The sequence below is a fragment of the Oryx dammah genome, unplaced genomic scaffold (genome assembly GCF_014754425.2).
Source record: "Oryx dammah isolate SB20612 unplaced genomic scaffold, SCBI_Odam_1.1 HiC_scaffold_23, whole genome shotgun sequence".
In the NCBI taxonomy this organism is placed as follows: domain Eukaryota; kingdom Metazoa; phylum Chordata; class Mammalia; order Artiodactyla; family Bovidae; genus Oryx; species Oryx dammah.
The window spans coordinates 57,211,373-57,218,498 of record NW_024070207.1 but is presented as its reverse complement, the minus strand read 5'-3'; positions in this window follow the sequence as shown (position 1 = coordinate 57,218,498).

The following is a 7,126-nucleotide window of genomic DNA, read 5'->3' as shown; positions in this document are numbered from 1 at the left end:
TACTATGAAAAGAACAGGATTCTTGAATCAGGGGTGTTGCAAGTATTGACAGCTGCTTCCAGATGAATATCTGCCAGTCAACAAAGATCTAAGAAGCTGCAGTGCTCTGCAGTGTTCTAAGCCCATCCATGCTTTCTTGAAGATTCCTGTTTCATAAAGGTCATAAAACAATAATAAACAAGGGTCAACAAACAATGCATAAGAATAAGAACTGTGAAGAACATCATTTAGGGTGGTGTTTGGGAGTGGTGGGAGGGAAACTTCAGTGAGGCTATGGTTGATATGAGACTCGAATTACAAGAAGAACTCAGTGTGAAGGTTGTTGATAGGAAAAGTATCAAAAGGAACAGCAAGTGCAAATTCCCTGTGATAGGAACCAATTAGGCATATTCTAGTATCAAAAGAAAAATGCTGGAGTAAGCCAAGGGAAAAAGAGCCACACTGAAAGGATGAAGCTGGGCACTGAAACTGAGTTTGAAGGATAGTCTAACTTTTCATTTTTTATTAATATACATTTATTTTATTAGTGATAATGATTATAAACAACTTCTTAAATATCCTTGTAGCAATTTTATTAACTACATGCTGCCTTTCTTATTTACCTTCCACATTTTATTATGAAAGCTTTGCAACATACAGATCAATTGAAAGATGTGTACCCATGTACCAACCACCAATATTGTACAATTAGCATTATGCCATAATTGCTGGCATAATTGCATGGTCATCCTTATATTACCAATCCATTTCAAAGTAAGTTGCAGACATACAAGCACATTTCACACCTTAACACTCCAGCCTGCATAGCATTACCTAGAGCTGTATAGCATTACCTAGCATACCTGTTTACTGCATAGCATTACCTCAGTTCAGTCACTCAGTCATGTCCGATTCGTTTCGACCATGAATCGCAGCATACCAGGCCTCCCTGTCCATCACCAACTGCCGGAGTCTACCCAAACCCATGTCCATTGAGTCAGTGATGCCATCCAACCATCTCATCCTCTGTTGTCCCCTTCTCCTCCTAACCTCAAACTTTCCCAGCATCAAGGTCTTTTCAAATGAGTCAGCTTTACGCATCAGGTGGCCAAAGTACTGGAGTTTCAGCTCCAACATCAGTCCTTCCAATGAACACCCAGGACTGATCTCCCATAGGATGGACTGGTTGGATCTCCTTGCAGTCCAAGGGACTCTCAAGAGTCTTCTCCAACATCACAGTTCAAAAGCATCAATTCTTTGGCACTCAGCTTTCTTTGTAGTCCAACTCTCACATCCATACATGACTACTGGAAAAACCATAGCCTTGACTAGACTGACTTTTGTTGACAAAGTGATGTTTCTGCTTTTTAATATGCTGTCTAAGTTGGTCATAACTTTCCTTCCAAGGAGTGTCTTTTAATTTCATGGCTGCAATCACCATCTGCAGTGATCTTGGAGCCTCTAAAAATAAATTCAGCCACTGTTTCCACTGTTTCTCCATCTATTTGACATGAAGTGATGGGACCGGATGCCATGATCTTAGTTTTCTGAATGTTGAGCTTTAAGCCAACTTTTTCACTCTCCTCTTTTACTTTCATCAAGAGGCTCTACCTAGCATTACCTAGCATACCTGTTTACTGTTATTTTCTGTTTTTTGGAGGTAAAATTTACATACAGTGAAATGCCCAAATTTTAAGTGCCCCATGCAGTGAGTTTTGATAAACATACTCTAAACTCTTGTCAGGATACTGAACATTATCAACATCCCAGAAATTTCCCTTGTGCCCATTCCCAGTCCGCGTGTGTGTGTCATCAGTTGCTAAGTCATGTCTGACTCTGTGGGACGCCATGGACTGTAACCCACAAGGTTGCTTTGCCCATTGGATTCTCCACGCAAGAATACTGGAGTGGGTTGCCATTTCTTCCTCCAGGGGATCTTCCTGACCCACGGATCAAATCCACATCTGTGTCTTCTGCATTGGCAGGCCGATTCTTTACCACTGAGCCACCTGGGAAGCACTTCATTCACCGTTAGTTCCCACCACAATTCAACATAGGGGCAACTGGTGTTCTAAAGTTTTTCCATCTTAGATTACTTTCACCAATTTGAGAACTTCATATAAATGGAATCACATGGTATGTACTATTTTGTGTCTGTCATGTTTGCCTCTTTGTGACCCCATGGACTGTAGCCCATGAAGCTCCTCTGTTCATGGAATTTTCCAGGCAAGAATACTGGAGTTGTAGCCATTCCCTTCTCCAGGGGATCTTCCCAACCCAGGAATTGAACTCAGGTCTCTTGCATTGCAGGCAGATTCTTTACCGTCTGAGCCAACAGTGTCTGATTTCCTTCATTCAGTATGATGATTTATTTATGTTGTTTAAAGTGTTGCTTCTTTCCTTTAATTGCTGAGTAGTATTCCATCTTGTGAAATGCCAGGCTGGATGAATCACAAGCTGGAATCAAGACAGAAATATCAACAACCTCAGGTATGCAGATGATACCAATGGCAGAGAGTGGAGAGGAACTAAAGAGCCTCTTGATGATGGTGAAAAAGGAGAGTGAAAAAGCTGACTTGAAACTCATCATTCAAAAACCTAAGATCATGGCATCCAGTCCCATCACTTCATGGCAAATAAAAGGGGAAAAAGTGGCAACAGGGACATTTTATTTTCTTAGGCTCCAAAATCATTGTGGATGTTGACTGAAGCCATGAAATGAAAAGATGCTTGCTCCTTGGAAGGAAAGCTATGATAAACCTAGATGGCTTATTAAAAAGCAGAGATATCACTTTGCAGACAAAGGTCCACATAGTCAAAGCTATGGTTTTTCCAGTAGTCATGTACAGATATGAGAGTTGGACCATAAAGAATGCTGAACACTGATGAATTGATGTCTTTGAATTGTGGTGCCAGAGAAGACTCTTGAGAGTCCCTTGGCAGCAAGGAACACAAGCCAGTCAATCTTAAAGGAAATCAGCCTTGAATATTTATTGGAAGGGCTGATGCTGAAGCTCCAATCCTTCGGCCACCTGATGCGAAGAGCCGATTCATTGGAAAAGACATTGACCCTGGGAATGATTGAGGGCAGAGGAGAAGGGGATGACAGGATGAGATGGTTGGATTGCATCACTGACTCAGTGAACATGAATCTGAGCAAATTCCAGGAGATAGTGAAGTTCAGGGGAGCCTGGAGTGCTGCAGTCCATGGGGTCACTAAGAGTCAGACATGACTTAGTGACTGAACAACGGCAGTATCCCATTGTCTGAATATATTTGAGTTGATTTTTATTCATTCACAAGTTTACTATCTGAGCTGTTTCCATTTTGGAGTGTTATAAATAAAACTACCATGAACACTTGTGTACAACCTTGTGTAGACATATGCTTTCATTTAGTTGGATAACTACCTAGAAAGGGAACTGCCACAAAGGAGAATTGTTTTATAAGAAACTGCCAGAATATTCTCTGAAGTGGTTGTACAATTTATGTTCCCACCAGATGTGTATGAGAATTCCTTTTCAATCCTCCTCTGCATTTGGGGTTGTCAGCCTTTATTTTTAGCCATTTAAGTGGGTATGAAGTGGTAATTCATTGTGATTTTAATTATCATCTCCTTGATGACTAATTATGTTGCATGTGATGTCTTTATGTGCTTACTGGCCACTTCTGTATCTTCCTTTGTAAAGTGTTGGTTCAATAACTTGCTCACATTTATGGGTAGTGTGTCTCTTTATTACTTACTTGTAGGTTTTTTTCTAAAAGCCCCTTTGAGGTATATTTGGCAAACAATAACCTGGAAATGTTCAAACTGCACTATCTGATAAGGTTTGACATATATATATATATATATATATATATATATATATATATTCATGAAACCATCACTACATTCAAGGTAATAAAGATATCTATTACTCTCAAAGATCCCTCACGTCCCTTTGTAGTCCTTTTTGTCTTTCTCTTCTTGCTTCACTTGTCCTAAGCAACCACTGATCTGCTTTCTGTCACTGTAAGGTAGTTTGCATTTTCTAGAGTTTTACGTAAGTGGAGTTGTATAATAAATGGTACCCATGTCCAAGGTAAGGAGCAGCAGCTGTGCTTTGCTGGAGCAGCCGTGAAGAGATACCCTGCATCCAAGGTAAGAGAAACCCAAGTAAGACGGTAGGCACTGAGAGAGGGCATCAGAGGACAGACAGATTGAAACCACAATCAGACAGCTAGCCAATCTGATCACATGGACCACAGCCTTGTCTAACTCAATGAAACTAAGCCATGCCGTGTGGGGCCACCCAAGACGGGTGGGTCATGGTGGAGATGTCTGATAGAATGTGGTCCAATGGAGAAGGGAATGGCAAACCACTTCAGTGTTCTTGCCTTGAGAACCCCATGAACAGTATGAAAAGGCAAAAAGATAGGACACTGAAAGATGAACTCCCCAGGTCGGTAGGTGCCCAATATGCTACTGGAGATCAGTGGAGAAATAACTCCAGAAAGAATGAAGGGATGGAGCCAAAGTAAAAACAACACCCAGTTGTGGATGGGACTGGTGATAGAAGCAAGGTTTGATGTGGTAAAGTGCAATATTGCATAGGAACCTGGAATGTAAGGTCCATGAATCAAGGCAAATTGGAAGTGGTCAAACAGGAGATGACAAGGGTGAACGTCTACATTCTAGGAATCAGCAAACTAAAATGGACTGGAATGGGTGAATTTAACTCAGATGAGCATTATATCTACTACTGTGAGCAGGAATCCCTTAGAAGAAATGGAGTAGCCATCAGTCAACAAAAGGGTCTGAAATGCAGTACTTGGATGCAATCTCAAAAATGACAGAATGATCTCTGTTCGTCTCCAAGGCAAACCATTCAATATCACAGTAATCCAAGTCTATGCCCCAACCAGTAATGCTGAATAAGCTGAAGTTGAATAGTTCTATGAAGACCTACAAGACCTTCCAGAACTAACACCCCAAAAAGATGTTCTTTTCATTATAGGGGACTAGAATGCAAAAATAGGAAGTCAAGAAACACCTGGAGTAACAGGAAAATTTGGCCTTGGAGTATGGAATGAAGCAGGGCAAAGGCTAATAGAGTTCTGTCAAGAGAACACACTGGTCATAGCAAACACCGTTTTCCAACAACACAAGGGAAGACTCTACACATGGACATCACCAGATGGTCAACACCGAAATCAGATTGATGATATTCTTTGCAGCCAAAGATGGAGAAGCTCTATACAGTCAGTAAAAACAAGACTCGGAGCTGACTGGGGCTCAGATCATGAACTCCTTATTGCCAAATTCAGATTGAAATTGAAGAAAGTGGAGAAAACCACTAGACCATGCAGGTATGACCTAAATCAAATCACTTATGACTATACAGTGGAAGTGAGAAATAGATTTATGGGACTAGATCTGATAAACAGAGTGCCTGATGAACTATGGATGGAGGTTCGTGACATTGTACAGGAGACAGGGATCAAGACCATACCCATGGGAAAGAAATGCAAAAAAGCAAAACAGCTGTCTGGGGAGGCCTTACAAATAGCTGTGAAAAGAAGAGAAGCAAAAAGCAAAGGAGAAAAAGAAAGATATACCCATTTGAATGCAGAGTTCCAAAGAATAGCAAGGAGAATAAGAAAGCCTTCCTCAGTGATCAATGCAATGAAATACAGGAAAACAATAGAAAGAGAAAGACTAGAGATCTCTTCAAGAAAATTAGAGATACCAAGGGAATGTTTCATGCAAAGATGGGCTCAATAAAGGAGAGAAATGGTAGGGACATAAAAGAAACAGAAGATATTAAGAAGAGGAGGCAAGAATACACAGAGTTCAGTTCAGTTCAGTCGCTCAGTCGTGTCCGACTCCTGGTGACCCCATGAATCGCAGCACGCCAGGCCTCCCTGTCCATCACCAACTCCCAGAGTTCACTCAGACTCACATCCATCGAGTCAGTGATGCCATCCAGCCATCTCATCCTCTGTCGTCCCCTTCTCCTCCTGCCCCCAATCCCTCCCAGCATCAGAGTCTTTTCCAATGAGTCAACTCTTCGCATCAGGGGGCCAAAGTACTGGAGTTTCAACTTTAGCATCATTCCTTCCAAAGAAATCCCAGGGCTGATCTTCAGAATGGACTGGTTGGATGTCCTTGCAGTCCAAGGGACTCTCAACAGTCTTCTCCAACACCACACTTCAAAAGCATCAATTCTTCGGCGCTAAGCCTTCTTCACAGTCCAACTCTCACATCCATACATGACCACAGGAAAAACCATAGCCTTGACTAGACGGACCTTAGTCGGCAAAGTAATGTCTCTGCTTTTGAATATGCTATCTAGGTTGGTCATAACTTTTCTTCCAAGGAGTAAGTGTCTTTTAATTTCATGGCTGCAGTCACCATCTGCAGTGATTTTTGGGTACAAAAAAGATCTTCACAACCCAGATAATCACGATGGTGTGATTACTCACCTAGAGCCAGACATCCTGGAATGTGAAGTCAAGTGGGCCTTAGAAAGCATCACAATGAACAAAGCTAGTGGAGGTGATGGAATTCCAGTTGAGCTATTTCAAATCCTGAAAGATGATGCTGTGAAAGTGCTGCACTCAATATGCCAGCAAATTTGGAAAACTCAGCAGTGGCCACAGCACTGGAAAAGGTCAGTTTTCATTCCAATCCCAAAGAAAGGTAATTCCAAAGAATGCTCAAACTACTGCACAATTGCACTCATCTCACATGCTACTAAAGTGATGCTTAAAATTCTCCAAGCCAGGCTTCAGCAATATGTGAACTGTGAAATTCCAGATGTTCACGCTGGTTTTAGGAAAAGTAGGGGAACAAGAGATCAAATTGCCAATATCTGCTGGATCATCGAAAAAGCAAGAGAGTTCCAGAAAAACATCTATTTCTGCTTTATTGACTATGCCAAAGCCTTTGACTGTGTGGATCACAATAAACCGTGGAAAATTCTGAAGGAGATGGGAATACCAGTCTACCTGATCTGCCTCTTGAGAAACCTGTTTGCAGGTCAGGAAGCAACAGTTAGAACTGGACATGGAACAACAGACTGGTTCCAAATAGGAAAAGGAGTATGTCAAGGCTGTATATTGTCCCCTTGCTTATTTAAGTTATATGCAGAGTACATCATGAGAA